This window comes from Strix aluco, chromosome 7 (genome assembly GCF_031877795.1).
Source record: "Strix aluco isolate bStrAlu1 chromosome 7, bStrAlu1.hap1, whole genome shotgun sequence".
Lineage (NCBI taxonomy): Eukaryota > Metazoa > Chordata > Aves > Strigiformes > Strigidae > Strix > Strix aluco.
In genome coordinates this window covers 24146591-24167187 of record NC_133937.1, presented here as the reverse complement: position 1 = coordinate 24167187, position 20597 = coordinate 24146591, and positions in this window count along the sequence as shown.

Genomic DNA, 20597 nt, shown 5'->3' with positions numbered 1-20597 from the left:
TGAACTCAATCTGGTAACCAAGCTCTTACTTGTCAAGAATTATTTTCTTCTTCAACACTTTTTTCTACACATCTTCAGATATCTAGGTATTTTTATCATATTTAAGAAAACAAATGTATGTAAAGCGTTACTTAGACTTTTTCAGAAAATTAAAATAGACAATTCATTAGAAGTAACAAAGTCGTATGTGTATTGACACATTGGCACAGTTATACTATGGATGTTTAATACCTGAGCTCATCAGACCGGGTACTTTTAAGACTTATCCTCCTTTCAGTTTGACCTACAGGTTATTAATGGGACTCCACAGCAGAAGAGAAGTGCAGATGGTGAATCTACCTATTGTCAGCACAACATTGCGGAAAGATTTTGCCAAATGGTGTTCTGCTTTACCCTTTTCTACAGAGGTCAACTATACGCACATTTGCATTCCAACCACCTATCAACGATGTTACTCCAAGAAGAGTTTTCTAGTTGGTTTGTTTGTTTTTAAAACATTGACAACAGTAATGCTTTGCTAACTGTTGCAATATGTTTAGATGCATAGATGTTGCAGGAGGGTAAATGGCACTCCAGATCTCCAGAGATGGAGAAATTCTTCAGAAATGCCACAGAGACTGAGCTTCCAGGGAAAGTGCTGTTATTTTGGAGAGCGGTTCTATGCTTCTGGCCTTGCATCATATCTCAGTGCTCGTATCTTATCTTAGTGCTTGTTCACTGTGGCACAATAAGGACAATCTCCAAGGACATGGATATTCCATACCCTTCTAGCAGAGATTATGAATACCCAGAAGACTATCTTCATTGACAGATGAAGGAGTGGGTGTGTATCCATGCATCTAAAAGTGTTGAATGACAGATGTGAAAATAGGATAAGATCCTACTGGGAAACAGGTTCTTTACTACCAGAAGAGTCCCTATCAGACTTCCTATACCCAGGTTCAGATTATATGCTCCAAAGGGATCCTCCCTCAACACAGTGATGGTTGTAAACCTGTTTTGAGAATTTCTTGTAAAGTCTCCTAAGACTTAGGAGAACTAATTGTTAAAAAGGTAGCAAGCATGCAGCACACACCACCTAGAAGACACCACAAAGGCTAAGATACATCAATAATTTTTTCCGCTTCCTTGATCAATTAGACTGTGAGAGCACAAAAGTAGCGTGGAAGCACTTCCATCACCATGCTCTCTTCAAGTATGCTGCCTGGTTTGTTTGTTTCCAGAAGCCACTCCCTGTTTATATAGATTCCTGTTTATACTTATGTTAGTACATGCATTTTTTTATATTTAACAGGAAACCATTCTATCTCCCTGCTGATTTAATTCCACATTCTTACACTCTCCCCATTGACAAAGCAGGCAGGGGATAAAAATGTATCGAATTACCTGTAACATATTCCCTTGCAATACAGACCCATTAAGAGATTCCAAGAGAGTTAGTACAAATGCCATTTTTTGCCCTGTATCAACACAAAATAGGTATCAGCAATGATGTACACTTCCAGTGGAAAAGAAAGCTTCCTTACATACTTGCACTAAGACTATAAAACATAGATTTAAAGTAACGTTTCCTTCTGCAACCTTTTACAAATGGTTCTCTTTGCTTTGAAAAACGGTGCAGGACATCTCTGAATAGATCTGTAGTAAATAACTGTCTTATTCAAGGTGTATCCAAGTAAAACTTGTGCTATAGTCACATGGAATGCACTACAGTTATGTATTTCTGCTCACAGGTCTGCATTACATAAAATCACTTTAATACAGTATAAGAGATGGTATTATCATATCTAATGATATTGTATCTAACGATCATATTATCATATTTAAGGTATATCATATGACATAAAAGGAAATAATAATTGTTTATATCTTCCTCAAAGGATTCTACTAAGTTCTGGAAAAGGACACCAACATTTGAAGAGAAAAACAGTAGTGGACTTCTCCCAGGACACATCCTCTGACAAATTCTCTTGGGAAACAGTCTTTTGCTAGCCTTCTAGTCTCAGAGAAGAGAAATCTTGGGATGATGCACTTAAACATTAAAATCTAAGGAACTTGTAAATTGAAATTGACTTGGCAGTGTCAGGTTAACAGTTGGACTTGATGATCTTAAGCCTCTTTTCCAACCTAAATGATTCTGTGATTCTACTCTATGATGTTAAGACCTCCAATATTCTGCAATTCACTTTCCACGATTCTATTCAAACTGATAAAGGTAATTTAAATAAAAGGAAACCGTAAAATAGCTGATTAAAAATTTTATTGCAAACAGCTATATTCTAAATATTCCTTCATTCACTCTTTTCTCTCAAACTTCCTACTGTGTATGTTCTCATGATAGGCATCAGCTATAGCTGAATGCAGAGTCTGGAGCTTGTACAGAATAATCCAAATATTGTGACTGAACTTGCTATTCTTCTCTGAACTCTGTGTTACTCAGACTTCATTTCAGTTTCTCCTTCAGGCTAACAACATAACCCAGGTTGCTGTCAAGACAGAAAACATCAAGACAGAAATCTTGACAAGTGGTCTAGAGCTCAAAGAGAAAGAAGATCAAAACTTTAAAATATTATAGAAGCAGAGATGTCAGGTTCTGGTTACACAGGTAAAGCAATACTTTTCTTCAAACATACTAGTGTTTTTCTGCCATCTGCTGACCTTTCAGCTCCCTCTGTTACCCAGCAGTTTACTCATAAGATATTCAATAGATGAGTAGGCAACTCATCTAGCTGCTTCTTCTGGCATCTGCACATGCAATTATACATCTTTGAAATTACTAGAATTTTTAAAATCTTCAAGTAAGCATCCAATGAATAGCCCTGTGCACAGCTGTCACTGATAGTGCAGCACATGTGGATGCATATGCTTACAAGAAAGGTCTAAAATCATTTTATAATGCCTGTAATGATAATAACTTGAAGTAGTTACTCAGGAAATTATTTTCAAAAGGTCACCATGCTACAAAGGGTTTGAGAACTGAGATAACAGATACCTCATATTATCAGTATATTTTATGTCAGTTGTTTATACCTCATTATCAATATTTGTGTCAGTTGTTTATATCAATCATTATCACAGGCTTTATTTCCATTTAAGTTTACTGTATGACTTGGGAATTCACACCATCTTTTTCTGGCCCCAAGGGCAACAAGAGAAAAAAAAAAACGCTACCAAGAAACTCTACAAAAAAATCTCCATAAAAATGGACCTTAACAGCTAGTAACTCACAGAATACACCCATCCTCTGCACTAAAGAGTTTAAGAACCAAGAATTTAATTGCTAATCTTGGCATAAAGACAGAGCACTATGAAAATATTTATTACCAAAAAAATCCCTAATTTATGAATTTAATGAACTGGAAAGTTTCAGAAAGATTTGGAAGAAAAATTTACAAGAAAGCTTGCATTCTAGAGACAAACTGATAAATACAGAGTGTTACCAACAGCCTATCAGTGTCTGCACAACAGAGCATATCCAGCATGGGGTCCTAAACTAGCAGATACGGCCACACCAAAAAACAATTCCAGGAAGCTGAATCTTGAGAAATTTAAACTGGATGCACATGACAGAAATAAAACATTGTGAATAACTAATTATTAGGGACAACTCTTCTAGGGGTGTGAGAGATATTCCATCATTATATCCAATTCTTAAAATGACTAACTGAAAGAAGAGCTATAAGACTTTTTAATGAAGGAAAAGACAAAGCTTCGTATCAGTTGGCTTGTTGAAGAAAATCAACCCAGAATTTCAACAGGAAAAAAAAAAAGTCAAGTCCCTTGGGAAATTTCTAATTATAGCTGAAAAGTTCATCACCTTAGAGAACCCAGAATTTTTCCAAACCCAGAAACATTTAAATGTAATAATGTCCGTACTACTTTAGTGTCACTGTCTTTGCTGACTCTTGCTCTGCCTCAGAGCTTCATCTCATGATAAATTGTGGCAGCTCATTGTGAGTGCTTACAATGTTTCAAGGAATATACAGTCCCATCCATAAAGAATGTGTGAGAAGTCTTCCAGTCTACAAAAATCAGCATGCTAGGTGCAGTCTCTAATCAAAATTTAAGTATTCAACTACATTTTAAAGGTTTTAGCCAGAGCTTCATTTCAAGGACATGTAAGTTGAGGGAAAAATAGTTTATTTTGTTCAAAGTATCACAGTATCTAACCCTAATACTTATGAGTAAAATTTTGCAAGCTATAATAAATTTCTTATTGGATTTGGATCACATAATTTGTACTGTTAACTAATATCTAATATGCTTCTAATTACCGTTAATCCAAATGTGCTGAAAGTAGGAAATAAAGGAGGTAGCATACATAGATATGGATCAGCACCTAAATTGATAATGAATTAAATTCTCTGCTACATAAGCATATAAAGGAACAGGAAAGCTGAATTCAGAAAATACAAAAAAAGTCAGATATTAATACAATTTGTCATATATAAGTCAAAACAAATGCTGTATCTGAAATACTAAATTCCTGAAATACTGTATGTGTTATCTCGCTATAAACAGAGGTACTTGAAAATAGCAGAAGTTTAACTACCTAAAGTTGTAAACTGCAACAGCTGGAAGCATTTACATTTTTAAATATCTTCTTCAGTAACAAAGTTAAATTATTCTTGCAGCTGTTCAAGACAAAATTATTTTGCAATAGTTTGTTCCTTGGATCCTGCATACTGTGAGAGAATGCAAGAGCAAGGCTGGAGGATTTTACAAATTATTTCAAAACAACTTTTTTTTAATTAACCTTTACAGCCTTTGTACAAATTTTCTCAAGACTTCTGATAATATATCTTTCTGACTAGCACCAATATCATAAGCATATGCTAGTTTGTGGCTTATCTGAGCAGAAATTATTTATCAGGCCAAACTGTAATATCTTTTGGTTGTAAACAAAACAGTATTTTTTTTTACTGGAGTGAATTTTTGAAAGTAAAAGAATACATTAATGCTTATTCTACTTCCTTTGTTGTACTTTAAAATGTACATAAATATTTTTTCTGCATCACAAAAATCATCTAAGAAGTGACTAACTGCCCTTTTCTAATGAGTAGTACTGTAAATTAAAGATGTTTCCTGCAAAACAATTTAATTTAATTTTTCTCTTTTCATGGATTATCCAATACCTGCTATCCCTGTTACAGTTACTAGATGCACCAGATGTAGAGAGCACAAGTAGATGAACCATAGAGGATAAGCAGCGTAAATCCAACACACTGCCCGCACATCAGAATTGCAGCCCGTATTCTCTAGAGTTAATCTGCGTACATGCAATAAACCTAATACGTCCAGAACATCCCAGAGTTACTGAGCATGCACAAGACATCTGTTCACCCTGGAAAGGGCAGGACCTTTTTCCCCAGTGTCAGAAGTGACCTTTATGTAACTGCAGCAAAAGATACAGCTTTCTTAATTTGGTTTTATTATTTTGGTACAAGACCTAATCTCAGCCAACAGTTCTGCACTGGGGTTTTAAATAACTATGGTAACTACTTAAGTTTGTTCTGATGCTTTGCTTTTATCTAGTAAACTTTTTAAAAAACATAATTAGCCTTAACTCAGTCCCTGTTATTTGTAATTTTGAAGCCAAAGAACTTGCATGAAAAATATTAATAGTATCTACAAGTACCCCATCTCCTAACACAGTACAGCCAATATGTATTTTCTTCTAGAAAACATGTAAAAATGTGCTATCAAAATCTGCTAAATATTACCATGATCAATTCCATCATATACGAATACTCAGGATATTTGGGATCAAGCTCAACTGCTTTGGCCCATTCAATAAGTTAATGTGTAACTGAGACATCAAATTCCAGTAGCTATTTTTGCATTTATATTTCTTGGCACATTAAAATAAAACCATCTAGCATTAATTGCAGAATATTTAAAGGAACAAATGTTTATTGCATCAGAAATTTCTTATAGCATGTATGATTTTTAGAATGCATTTCCAATTCTGACAGATCAGGTTATCTGATTTAATATTATAATCAAATAGGAAGCACTAAGAAATCCTAAGCCATCATACAAACATTTCCCACAGTTCTGAACACAAAATTGTAATAGATGAGAGTCCTGATAAAAATATACAATTCATTACCACCTGCATCAGGCAGAATTTATCAGCTGAGAAACAGGTGCTACAGAAAAGCACTTCCTTCATCAGCTGCCCATAATAAAGCAAGCATGAGTTTGCCTGACATCAAAGGATGTAGTTTCTCTTTTTCATCTAGAAAGAAAGGTACAATCAAGTCAAAGTTTGTTGACAGAAGAGAAAGCCATAAAATTGTGTGTGTATACATTTTTTTAAAATATATTTGAAAGGTCACCCTCCTCCCCTCCAAATGAAGCAAAACTTCAACTTAATTTTAAGTGACCATAGCAACTACATGGCTTTCAAACAAAATTTACACTTTGCTACCTCACAGGCATATACCTCACCTGCATTTTAACATATGAATGGCTGATAAGCATGTGCTTAAGTATTTTCTTGAAGGAGGATGCTTTCTTGAATTTAGAGTTAATGGAGGGGGAAAATTCAATTCTCTAATACCTCCAGAAAACATAAAATTCACAAACAAATACTTAACAAGGAGAGGTCAGTATTGGCAGCCTGTCAGATCAGAGTTCAGAGAGGATTTTTTTTGTGGGAAAAAGACTTATCCCTTGGTGTCTCCTTTCAGGATAAAGAGGGTGGTGTTCAGAGCCCAACCGAGACTTCATTTGCTTCTTTTAAGCTATCGCTGGAACAAAACTTACTACAGAAATGGTAAAGTCATGGACTTGGACACTTCTACTGCGAAGCATGTTACTTTCACTTGAAAGAATTTTCTTAAAAACTTTAAGAAGAAAAATTAGTTATCTCCATAATCCTTACAGGTCTCCCTAAGAATCCCTAGGGGAAAAAGCAGAGTCTTAACAACCACAGACTACTACAGAACTCTACGAGGCAAGGGAAATGACTTGGACTGAAATCTATTATACAAATCTTGAAATGACTTCTCATAGATGGAAGGTTTCATAAAAACACTGCTGCAGGAGATACCCAGGTCATTAAGTCCAATACCTTATTATCATAAGCAAAGATGTCATATAAACCATTTCATCAAATTGCTCTGAAACTTGGGTCTGACAAGGTTTAAAGCTTTCAAGTTGTGTCTGTGAACTTTAACATACTCATGGACATTTGTTCTTACACCAATGCTGTCTTAATTTAAATCAGTCTTTCCTTTTCCAGGTTTCTCTTCCTGCACCACTTAAATAAAGCAACTACAGAAGAGCTGCACAGCTATTCCCCCATCACATGTGTAAGAGCATGTGCTTCAATAAGCAATGCTAAAGATGGGAAGGGGAAGTTGCAGCCACCTCAACCTCCTCAGTAAATCCCTCTCTGACCACAACTGCTCCCAGATACTAGTTTCTGCTCAGAAGAGTTGTCTGTTCTCACAACCAGCAATTCCCAGCATTCTGATAAACCAGTTCTGTTCTGTGCTCATCTTTCTTGAACACACACACACACACACACAGCTGGAATTGTACATATTATTCCAAAAGGGTTCTCAAATGGTGTCTCTTATAATGGAGAGAAAAGGGGAAACGAAAAGCACCTCATCTACCCCGTTACAAATTAAGACACTTGTAGAAAAATCCTCTGTGTCCTGAACAAAAAAGAGAAACCACAAAGTGTGTGTGATACTGATAGAATGACCTAAAGAAAAGGAATTTCCAAGCAAAATCCTTACGCTAATACGGATTAGTGGTCTAACAATCTAACTGTTCCTAACACAGGGCTGGATAACATTTAATATTCCTTTGTGTTTGTTTCAGAAGTTTATAAGTAGTAATTCAAAGAAGGCTACACACATCTTAGAAATGAATCCATCAAGTCTTTCCAGGTTACAAAGCAATCCAAAACTGAAGTGATTTGTAGGAATACAGGCAAGCTAATTTAACATCATTTCACTGGATACTTACAAAAGTGTAGCCCTATTAACTTGGGCTTCAGCATATCTCTAAAAGGACAGTCACCTAGTGAATACTAAGGTAGGTAATATTCATGGAATTCTATACTGCAAAGTATATTGCTTTCAATACTGGGGCTATAAGGTTCAAAATTAGTTTAATAGGCCTATCTAAGCTGCAGATCGTATCTTTAAATTATAATATAAGCAAATACAATGAATTTGCACAACATGCCTATTAGTAACATAATACCTCCTATGTCTCAATTTGTACATTTAACTTGCAGATCACAGCTGAACTCTTTCAATACATCTTGGCTTTTAACAACATTATTGGTAAGGGCTAAGAATTTTGGTCCACCTTTTCTGATGACAATTTTCATAGCATCTGGGCACAACCTTACATCAAATAGGAAGCACTAAGAAACCCTAAACCATCATACAAACATTTCCCACAGCTCTGAACATGAAATTGTAATAGATGAGAGTCCTGATAAAAATATACAATTCATTAAATTGTCTTACATTCCATAACACCTCATTAATAAAGTACCAGTAAACCATTTCAGTACAAAAGAGCAGAAAGATATACCAGTAACAGCATTAGCCACTTTTACTCTGGCATTACGGTTATTTGACCTCTAAATTCTTTTCAAAGTCACTGTCCAGAGCACAGTTATATTTTATAAATATACCCCCCCATTTTTTAAGCATTAATGACTTTTTAATGGATGAAAATGCATTTTCATAACTAAGTCATGAAAAGATCTGCACCATTATGTACGAGTGCCATTACCCAGCAGCAGATTTTTCTCAGCAACGATTTTAGATCACTTTAGATGACTGAGGAATAAAACCCAGAAATTCCAAATTATTGAAAAATATTCAGGCTTCTTATGGATTTCACTAAGAGTGCTTCTGTGTGATAAAAACATGTCCATTTAGTGACAGTTATTTTAAGGTCTACTTTTTATCCAAATCTTAATACATTTAATGTATGATACTGATACCATACATCTGTTATGAACTATTATCTGATACTAATACATTAGTATTCTTAAAATATCTTTAATGAAATTTAGCAACCAGGTTTGTAATTTAAGTGATTTTTTTTAAGTTTTATATCAGTTGAACTAATCACACTCCTGTCATTCAGTTATTGATAGAATCTCTTATGTTTTCAATTCTTGAGGACTGATGTCAGGCTCCCTACAGGCAACAGTATTTCTCTGAATCTTAAAGAGAGTTATATCAAGACCATGCATGGAAGAGATATTCACAAAGTAAATTAGATAACTGTATCTTAACATTCAGATCAATTTGGTAGCTAAATGATTAATATCTCATGAATATCAGATATCACTTTAAAAACTAACTGTAAGGAAGACACTGATGTGCTGGAGACTTGCTTTCCATTTAAAAATATTTTTATAAAATACTTGTAGCTTATGACCTTTGTTTCTTCTCCTCTCTTCATATCTTTTATTGTAGATAACGTAAGGGCAGAACAAACTACCAAGTACAAGAAAGTACAGGAATGCTCTGTCATGATACTTCTTTTTGCCCACAAATTTCTGTATAATCACAGAATCAGAATCACATAAACCACACACTTTAGGATGGTTCTGGAATGGATCCAAACATTCCTTTCACCATTCATCATTTGGACAAATTAACCTCTTCTATAACAGAAGTAATAGTTGAAAGTTACACAGGGATTTACTTCCTTTTCATTAAACATGATACTGTACACTGACTGCAAAGAGTACCTAAGATGGCATTTTTCTAAATTACTAGTTAATCTCTATGAGTTATAAAGATTCCCTGGTCTGTAACATGTGATAACAATAAAGTACACATTAACTCAATAAATTCTGCTCTGAAGGATCTTAGACTACCCAAGAACCCTTATATTAGATGATTATTTTGTATACTACCAGAACTTAATTCCAGAAGATGATGCAGAAAAATGAACAAGAAGATAAACTCTAAGAGTCCTCTTTACCAATACAGAAAGGCATAAATCCTACACTGGAGTTAATTTCCAGTTACTCTGTGCTCAAGCATGTGGTTTATAATCCACAGAAGCTAGAGAGGAAGTGAGAGGAGGAGATTTAGTCAGGAAACAGAAAAAAATAGCTGAAGGATGGATGAACAGCGTCTGAGCAGCAGGAAAAAAAGTCAACTAGAAATTGCTGAAGACTGAATTTATAAGTAGGCCTACCTAGAAGCCCAGGAGTAAAGAACTCAGAAAAGTTTTTAAAAGCTTTTCTGCACCACTGTTTATTACTGGTCCCAGCTTTCAGGTGGGATACTCAGCAAGTCTGTACCTAGCTTGACCTGGTTAAAAAAAGCACCGTTGCTGTAGGGGGCACCGTAATCCTTGACTTCCTCCAAGAGATTTTGCATGAACATGCACTTAGAGAAACTAAAATGGAGTCACAGTGCAGCTACAGCAGGACCAGGACATCTAGTTGCCCCAGTTAAGTGCCACAGACTTACTTCAGTTACTGACACAATACAAGTGAGTAATCATTCAGATACCTTTTTCCATAATATATTTGATAATACACCTAAATACCTATACAAGTTTCCCTACTGATCTCAGTAAAATAAATATTTATATATCCTAAGGAAAACTTGTTCTTCCAGATGTTACAGTCAGAGTGGTATCATTAAGTATACAGTGATGTATAGAAATGTCACTCTTAAACGCACATCATGCATGTTAGATCAGATTTTCCAGCTAATAGCAGGGCCATTTTGTGTCTTATGACACAGCATAAGGGGCAGAGTAGCTGCAAAAAAAAATAATTAATAAAAACCATAACAAGTTAGACTACTATCTAGGCACTGCCCAATCTTCAATAAAAATAATAAAATACATCTGCAGAACAAATAAATGATACTTTAAGTACTCTTCCAGCATTAAGTAGGTCTGTATTTCACATACCTGTTAAAATTTAGTACCTTTATGTACAGCAGTTCATAAAAGATTTCTTCCCTTAGTTTATCCAGTCCTCTTTTGAACCTGTATAAATTTTTAGCCCTAACAATGTTCTGGAATATGGTTTTATACTCCAGGAAGGACTCCCTCCTTTTGTTTGGTATTAACTTGGCCCTGAGAGTTCATTTGACAGTGCCTGACTAACCTTTCTGTTTGAAGAGAAAGGGAACAGGTGAGCGCTGCTTTTCATCTGCATTCAATTAATGATCTGACATTCATCATGTTCTTTCCCCTTCTAAGCCATCTCCTTTCCAGGATACTGGCACATTCAACTGTAATTCCTTATATAAGATTGTACCTTTAAATTCATCTATCTTTCATTTTTGAAAAAAGTTCTCCATCTTTGAGATGGGGGGCAGAACTGCAATACTATTTGACAAGGTGGGGCAGTCTAGGTTTCTAAAGTGGCATAACAATATCCTATTCCCTCTTGCATTCCTAGTAATTCATAGCACTCATTTCTGACCACCACTGAGCACTGATCTGATTTTGTCACATCTAATGTAACTGGGAAGTTTCAAAACTTGAGAAACCTTTACTCAGTCATAAGCTATTACTGTGCACAAGGAGCTAGAATTAACTGTTTCCTCTATGCCATCCACCATTTTCTTGCTTAGTCATGCAAATCTTTTCCCATCTTCACATTTGTTTTTGGACTTTTATCACTCTGCATAGCTTAGGACTGTAAACAAACTTTGCTTCATGTTCTTATACACCTTCTCACCAGTCACTGAAATACTCCCTAGCTTGCACTCTCCAGCTGTAATAGTAATGATGGGAACCTACCTTCCTGCTTTTTCCGAATTTCAAATTCATCTGATGGAAAAAAAGTTCCAAAGAAAAGAAACATTTCTAGTCAATACACATATCAACTGCTTTTACTAGAAGTGATACATCTGTACTCAAAGTAATTTAAACATGTGCACCCGAAACTACAAAAATCTGAACAAGTGATAACACTTCACAGAGCCCATTTGCAAAGACATTGTTTCTCATCTGTCATAAGCACCTATAGATGCTCATGCAAATAATTTATTGTACAATGAACAGGCATTTCATAGATTTGTGCTTTATTGAATGCATATTTCTGATATACATACTTGAAAGATTGCTTCCATGCCAGAACACTTCTCTGCAAACTCACGTGATTATCTGTTGTATAGCTGTGTATGTTTGAATTGTACCATTTGATCAAGAAATTACTTTTTTGGGGTGGATGAATATTTTATCATTTCATACTGAGCAAACTATCAGCATCAAGCAATAAATTAAAACAAATAATCCATTACGAGGTACAATATCCAAGCAAAATGGTCCGACAACTGTGGAAGTTCCTCCTCCTCCTCCTTCCCCTCTTTCTTTACTGGGGAAAAAAGTTATACTATACCGTACATACAGTAAATGTTTGTAAAATGAAGAGAGAGATACATGGAGAAGGTCACACAAAGTTTAGCAATTTCATAAAGGATTATATTTTATTTTAAATTAAGCAATGAAAACTTGCAATCTTTTATAACCCCTCGGTGTTTTTAGCCATAAGTATTTATAAAAAACAGACTGAAAATGTACATACTGTCTTAAAAGAAAAATTGAAGCTGAAAGTAATATATTCTAGATATGGTAAGCTTGATTATTTTCAAAGTTATATTTCCTTATTTGCCATTTGTAGTGATCTAGACTTTTTCTGCTTACTCTGCTTCTTCCCAAATCTTCTCCTATTTTTTGTAGCACTCAGTGCTTTAACCTGGAATAAAAATACTATGAAGTAACTGACAAGAAGACTGTACAGAACTCAAACTAATTTGAAGTACATTACTCAATCCAAGTAAAAATATTTTTTTAATTTCAGTTTTAACTTTTTCCTTAAGGTTTAATATATTTTTGGTCAGGTTTTGTTAGACCATTGACCTTGAATTACTTTCATTTAAGGCAGTTGTAAAACAACCGACCACATATGCCATATTGATTTGTCAACAAAAAAAAAATCTAAAAATCTAAAATTATGTTTAAATGCAGTCATAGTAGGGGCTAGATAGTACAGTAAATGCATCTTTACCAGTTTTAAACTGCCAAAACACAAATCTAACTACGACAGCATGGAACTCAGTGCAGTGGAATAGTCCTCCTGCTGCGACTTCAGTTTGGCAGACCCTGTCTGATAAACAACTAAGAAAAGGAAAGGAGCAACTCCTCCTCACCACATTCACACAAAATTCAGTGCAACATCAGAAAGTATTAGAAAAATTACCTCAGCCAATTTCTGACTTATGAATTCAAACTATTTAAAGCTTAAATCTTTCTTTTACAAAATAGGAATTCCTCCTCTGTTTAATAACTTTAAAAACACGCTGTCCAACATGACATCAATTATTCTTCATTCCTGTATGCTACTTACAAAATACTCTGAGGGAGAAATAGACAACTGTGGGGATGATCAGTTGATTTCAAGCACTAGCCAGAAAGGTATCTTTCATTACAATCTGCTAGTTCCCTAACTAAACAAGGAGATACGATTCAAAGTGGATAAATTAACATGATTTTCATGCATCTGAAATAACCATTCACTTAAAAGAAAGCAGGATTGATATCACCGAAACTCCTCTCCAGTTCAAATTCTATAGTGTACACTTCAGATTTGAATGATAAATACACAGTTAACAAGCACTGCCTGTTAATTAGCAAGACCAGTATAAATATCTCCAACACAGTTTTGAAATTCAGGTTTGACAAGACTTAAGTACTTTTTATATAAACTAGTATTGAACAACCACAGATACTGAGATTACACTTTTCAAATACTTTCATACAGAAGTTAGACTACAGCAGCAGAACAATATACATTCTCAAGCCTATTATATTCACAAAACTAATGCTAGGTGACTCAAGATGAGAAAACACAGATGTACCTCAATTTTTTAATTTAAACCAGTATTTTGTTCTGTGCTTTCACACTGAAGACATCTGCAGTGTATACGAACACTTCTCTGCCTTGCCTCAAGTTTTTTCCAGTTCCCTCTGGTCAATGTTATATCTCAAGAATCCTTGAAACACAGAAGTACACTCAGAAATGCCAAATAATTAGCCCTTTTTAAACAATGATAATGTGTACTAAATCAATGCATCCTTAAAGCAGTAGTTGGTTTTATATCCTCTCCAAGCAAGCGCTACTGGCCTCTGTACACATGTACTCAGGACTGCTGGAAACAGGGTACAGAAATAAATCATTTTTAGTTTATCTGCAACAGCTGCATGTGTGACATACAAACCACTTCAAAGTGGCATGCCTGTGCAGCTCGTAATCCTGCTTGTATGAAGATACAAACTTAACCCAAAGAGTAAGTATCTCCACTGAGCCACGTCTGTTCATAGAATCACAGAATATCTTAAGTTGGAAAGGGCCCAGAAGGATCATCAAGTCCAACTCCCCGCTCCTCAGAGGACTCACTAAAACTAAATCATATGACTAAGAGCATCATGTTCATCATGCTTCATGGCAGCTTCCTTCTGTACGTGGTAACAGACCTTGTGTCCACCCTCAATTTTCCAGCCACTGTACTGACACTGTTCAAGTAGGTGCAAAATTGAAGCTGAGGTGATGGGGATGGGAAAGACAGCAACATGGATTTCTCATTTAAAGGAGTGAAAGTATTTATAGAGGTTTGGGGGCATCTCTTCTCAGCAATAAGGCCTCATATACCATCTGGAGCTAGTATTACTGCTGATCAGTGAATATGAGGAAATTAAATTCAGAAACCTCCACCTTAAACCATGGGAATTGCCATCAAGTTCAATGGGACTATTCAATGTAAGTCTGTAAAAATAAAAATTAATAGAATTCTAGCTGACTTGTTAAGTTTGGCTGGACAATAGCAGGAAATATGTAAATAAGTATTTTTATTGTACTACCTTCCTGTAGGTTCTGATTTACAAGTTCTTCTATTTGTTGTCTAACACCATACTTAATGTCTTCAGTAAACTATGAAAAACAAATCAGGAGAACCTTTCATCCCATATAATTTTTTCCTACATTAACTGTTTGACCAACTGCTGTCACATTTTTATTAGTGAATATAAATATTAATAAACTAAAATTCCCATTGTTTCTGATATTTGAGATTTAAAATTTACTGTTAGTTTCCAAATGGATTATTTTCTGACGCAAAAATCTGGAGTGTGAATTAGTCACGGGCTAGCTCCTCCTAGCCTACGATTCTTGACAACTGAAGACGTTTTCAAGTGGAGTCCCGACCACGCAATTTGCTCCCTCTGGTGGTTACAGCTCAAATTTGTGATTCAGAGCAAATTGCAAAGGGGGAGGGTGGAGCGGTGAGGAGGGTATTTCCGAATTGAGACTAGCACTTTATACAACGAAAATAAAAATAATTACTTTTATCTGCATTTTTTCTGATTTATTATTATATTCTTAAATAATTTATCAGACTAAAGTGAAGGGTTCTTGATTCACAATACAGGAAGACAGATTAATAACCAGCAGTAAAATGCTGTAAAGAATCTCTCACATTCAAACCAGTATTTAACATTAATCAGGAGTATTAGGTAGTATCACACTGTACCATTAAAGAGAACACAACTATTGTTCAGACAACTATTAAATTTTTTCCAACTGTCCAAGTTACCGTTTCAAGATATTTGGTTTACAGCACAGCTCAGCTGTACTTGATCTTCCTTCAATCTAATAATACAATCAAATGGCATACAAACATCCCTCAAAAACGCATAAACATTTCTTTGAAAAAATTCAAGCCAAATCACTGGATGCAAGTTTTCCCTTTTCAAAAGGGACTCTGCTCTCATCAGTTACACTGATGCAAACCCACATTATTTACATTCAAAAACAAAACAAGAGCTATTACAGATTTATATCAGCATTGCTATTAACAGAATTTTATATTTTGTACTTTTCATTAACATCCCAAAGAGTCTTCTTTGATTAAAAAGAATAAAGACTCCACACTTCAAAGAATGATTCAATTAAAAATATAAGTGCCGATCTGATGTTTAGTAACTTATAAAGGAGATCAAAACAACGAAGTTATACGAAAAGAAATATACAAAAATGAACAGGTATGAGTTGTCGGTTTGTACTGAAAGCCAAGAAGAATAATCCAATATGAAAAGCATCAGAAACAGTATATGGAAAGCATATTTGTAAGCTTCATAAATGAAGCATCTTAAAACTGCTGTATGAAAGCACTTACTCTAGGACAAGAGCGAAGAAAGTCTTTGAAAAAATAAGATACGACAGAGCAACGACTAAACTCAAAATATTTGCTTAAAATATTTAATGTACTTGCTCCATGATCCATGTTAAATGATACAGTATCACGTAGATGTCAAACCATATTAATAAAATAAATTATGAGGACCAATATTACAACAGCTGTTTCACTGTAAATCATGGTTTAAATTTTCAGAACATGCTTCTAGTACTGACAGCCCTTCTGGCTGTCATCCACTGATGACAACTCAGAGTAGTGTGCTGGAATACATGGGAATAATTAAGCAAACCAAACAGCACCACTCAATGAAATTTCAAGGGTACTGAAACCAAAAATACCTTGGCTTAAGCAAGGAAGATGATTAGCTCTTTTTCAAATTTGCATTACTCGCACATCCTTGACCAAGGAGATGGTCTATTTTGAAATATCTAGTTAGAAAAGAAATGGGCATTAGTTCTAGCTGTGAAGGAAATACTCTCTTTAATCCGTGCTGTTATAGTATCTGCCACTACACTCAACTGACAGCGAAGAAAAGCACAAGCTTTGGGAATGCATCATCATTTCAAAGCACATTTAGTGCTACTACCAGAAAACTGCATCTAAACAGGGTTAAGTGATAATGAGAACTTGACTTGAACCTAGAGAATCCCTTGTGACCTACAGATGAAAAAGCTTACTGCACAGACCAGCACCTTTTACTTTTTTTCAATCAAATAAAGAAAGTATAAAATCTCGAAGAAAACTGTACAGGTGACAGAACAAAACTGATGAAAGAACAGTAAATTCTGACAGAACAAAAGCAATGGATATTCTTCAAGCCACATACACTCATGCAAGGTATTTTTTAATAACAAAAGCTGCACTATGCAAGGAATGTACATCACACCTACAAAAGGTATCCTGAAAGACCAGTCACTGCAAAAAAATTAACTAGAAGTTAGCAAAAAAAAAAAAATTTCAAACTGCAGATAGAATTCCATGCAAATGTAAAGCAAAAAGAGCAGGAATAATCTTTGGATGTAGAAACTAACAACGTAAGAGTACAGAGGAACTGCACATCTACATAGTACTGACCTAGCCAACACTAGCACAACTTAGGTGTCCATATTTTAAAACATGACAGAGGAAAACAGAAAGCAATACAGTAAAAAGCTGCAAAATGATTATTAGAAGGCTGGAAAAGTTTCTTATAGGGGGATTTGAGAACTGTAATAAATTATGTAGCACTCAAATCATATTTCAATCTTCCTAAGCATACTGAAAGAAGAACTTACCATGTCCACAATGACTACTCTTGCAGAGAAGGAGGAAATAAGAGCCAAGAAACTGAATACAAACTATAATAAAATATGTTAGCAATTAAATATGGGTATAAACTAAGAGGATAAAGTGGATTCTCCATCTCCAGAGAGATGCAAATAGAGCAGGATGCTTGCTTATATTGTAAGTTTTAAAATAGGTATAAATCAATTCAACTGAGCAACCTGAGATATAAAGGGGCTCATGCTGAAAAATAACATGCTTTCCCCTCCTCCTCACTGCAGGCATCTTTGAAACAAACCTAAAAAATAATTCAGCACAAGAGAATTTAATAACCATTTCTCCAGGTTCAAACAGTAATCAAAGCTGTTCAAAGTTCAGATTAGAAATATTCTTGTTGTTGTCTAAGATAATGCCATTTTACAAATTTCCAAACAAAAAAATTGTATTCTTATAATCCAAATATGACTCCAATTCAAAAGAAACAGAAAACTTAGTATTAACACTTAAACAAAGCTTGTTCAAAACAAGAATTCAATGACCTTCACTTTGAAGAGAGAGTTTAAGGAGTCCAAAAGTTTCTTCTTACAAAATACAATTTTTTCAGTTCCTCAGAAGATAGTTCTGCTAACCATAATAAATACACTTTGTTGAGAAAACAGCAATATTATTGTTTTAGTAAATTATACTTAAAGTCAATTCTAAATTATAAGGCCACTAATCAAGCAACGTTTTTTTCTCCAGATGTGTTAAAACCACGTAACTATTAGAAAAGAGCATCACTGGTTATTTCTACTGTTTATATAACTGCTGTCATTCATACTGACACATAATAAGGCATTCCAAAACTACATACAGGAATCACATCATCTTAATTACCTGAGAAGTAACAATGAAGTATTTTTGCCTTTCAATACAGTGACATTTGGTTATACTATATTAAACGGTAACATTAACAAAGCTGGTTTTTTAACTGTCAAATTATTTTTTGTTCGAGATCATTCTTTCTTGCTAACTAAAAATAGTGTTGTAGAGATGGACTAGACGCTTACTGTTTATAGAATACACATCACTAGTAGAAGACTACAATACATTTGATAACAAATTGCTATAATGCACAAGGTAACAGCTCAGATGTCCCTGAAATCAATCAGTGCCTTGACATCCCACTTAAACTATGGAGCTGAGGAGTTCTGATTACTGTCTGCTTTCCCTTGTTTGCACTACCTGGCTGAATGACTGCCAACTACCCATTTGCCTGCTGTACTCTCTCTAACTTGATGTGGCAATGTCTGGAAGTATCCTATGCAAAATATTCAGAAGAGACAGAAAGAGAAAACAGGCATTTTCTTTGTTAAAAATTACAGACCAGACCAAATATATCAGCCTTCTTACTCTAGGGCTACGAAGATTATTTTACTTAAATCCTACAACAGGTTCCAAAACTTTTTCCTCTGATGCTGGCTTTGTACTTTACTAGGCAATGAAGCAACTGCATTCATGTCACACCTTGCTTAAAAGGACCTTACCGACAAGCATATGTTTTCTAGCAAAATAAAGAGGATGCTAAACAACTGACATAAGTTATCATTTAAAGTACTAGGTTTCAGAAGGAATATTTTATAGTTAGGTGTAAGAAAATCAAATTCAACTATTCTTCACAGATGAAGTGTTATGAAAATTTCAGGAATTTATGGCCCTCTCAACAAGAATACCTTATGATTCTACAAGATTCTTCTAAACAGTTGTGAGTTTCACTGTGGTCTTTGGCTTTTCCTCAGATTAAAATTTAATTTTAGGACTACAGGTTTTATGTTTTCTTTCTTGAAGACACAGGATTTTTTTGTCCATTTCTGGAAGTGAAAGAGACAGCATAGCACTATCCTTGCATAAACTCTTGAAAATACTGCTAGGAAACATTGATGCCTATGTTATACTTGATGGCTAGAATATGAGTAGCTTTCATGACATTCACAAACCTGAAGAAAACCCAAGATATAATCTGCATTTTACTATTCTCAGACTGTAAATAATTTTTTTACTCAAGAACAGAAACAAAAAACTTACAAATAAAAATCTCTTGTACTCCTACTGATTTAGATTTCACAATAAACTTTTCCACAGCTGTGCTGTGATAACATGCAAATTATTGGTTATCTCTAAGAAACAAATGCTTTACAGAACCCAATAACTATCCAGCCAATTAAAAGACACAATGCCAATTTCATTTTCTAAAAAACACTATTTTACTCTCAGCAGATACAAATTCAGTAACCTCTTCAGTATACCTTTTTTTTCCCCCCAGTGCATTTACAACACAAATGTCTGCATAGCAGTTCAACCTGTTTTCCTACACCGCCGTTTTCTCTAGAAGCATCAAAAGCACCCTGTGGCCCACTCCACTCTATACTTAATGCTTCAGGGTGTTTATAAGCCAACTGGTACAACATCACAAAATAGTAGGGCAGAAAGCCAAGTGATGAAATACCATGGAACAGCTGATCCCATTCTCTCAAACTGCACAGACGTGTTCAGACAGCACTTCAGCAAAGAGAATGAACATGACTGTTCTCATGGAAAACTTACTGTATGCATAGCTGCTTGGTTATGCTAATGCCTCACTGAAGGCATGATCAAGTACTCAAGAATTGTTTTCCTGCACACATCAAATGGATTTAGTTAAGACTAACAATTCTATATGGAACTATGTCACAATCTTTCAGCTTCAAATTGAGTTTTGGGGGAGGCTGGCAGGTGTTGCTTGTTGTTTTAAAGAACATTAAGCTATTTTCATTCTTATGCGTATCAAAAAGATTATTACCCTTTTTCTAACCTGAACTCTCAGCTCTAAAGCATTAACTAGAAACCCTCTACTCTGATTCCACTGATTTAGTGAAATCCCACAGATGTGGGAAAAAGTCAAAAAGTGAAGATTTCTGGCAAAACAGAACACTTATGGAATTCACATATTTCCTATGTATGTTTCTAGTTCTTACTTTACAATAGAGTGAACAAAAATAGGAAATCTGGCATTCTAAAAATTATTTTTCTTAATTATTTCATCAGATTACTTTTCATTTTGTTTCTGATGAGGATCCATTTGCTTGAAGTGTCTGC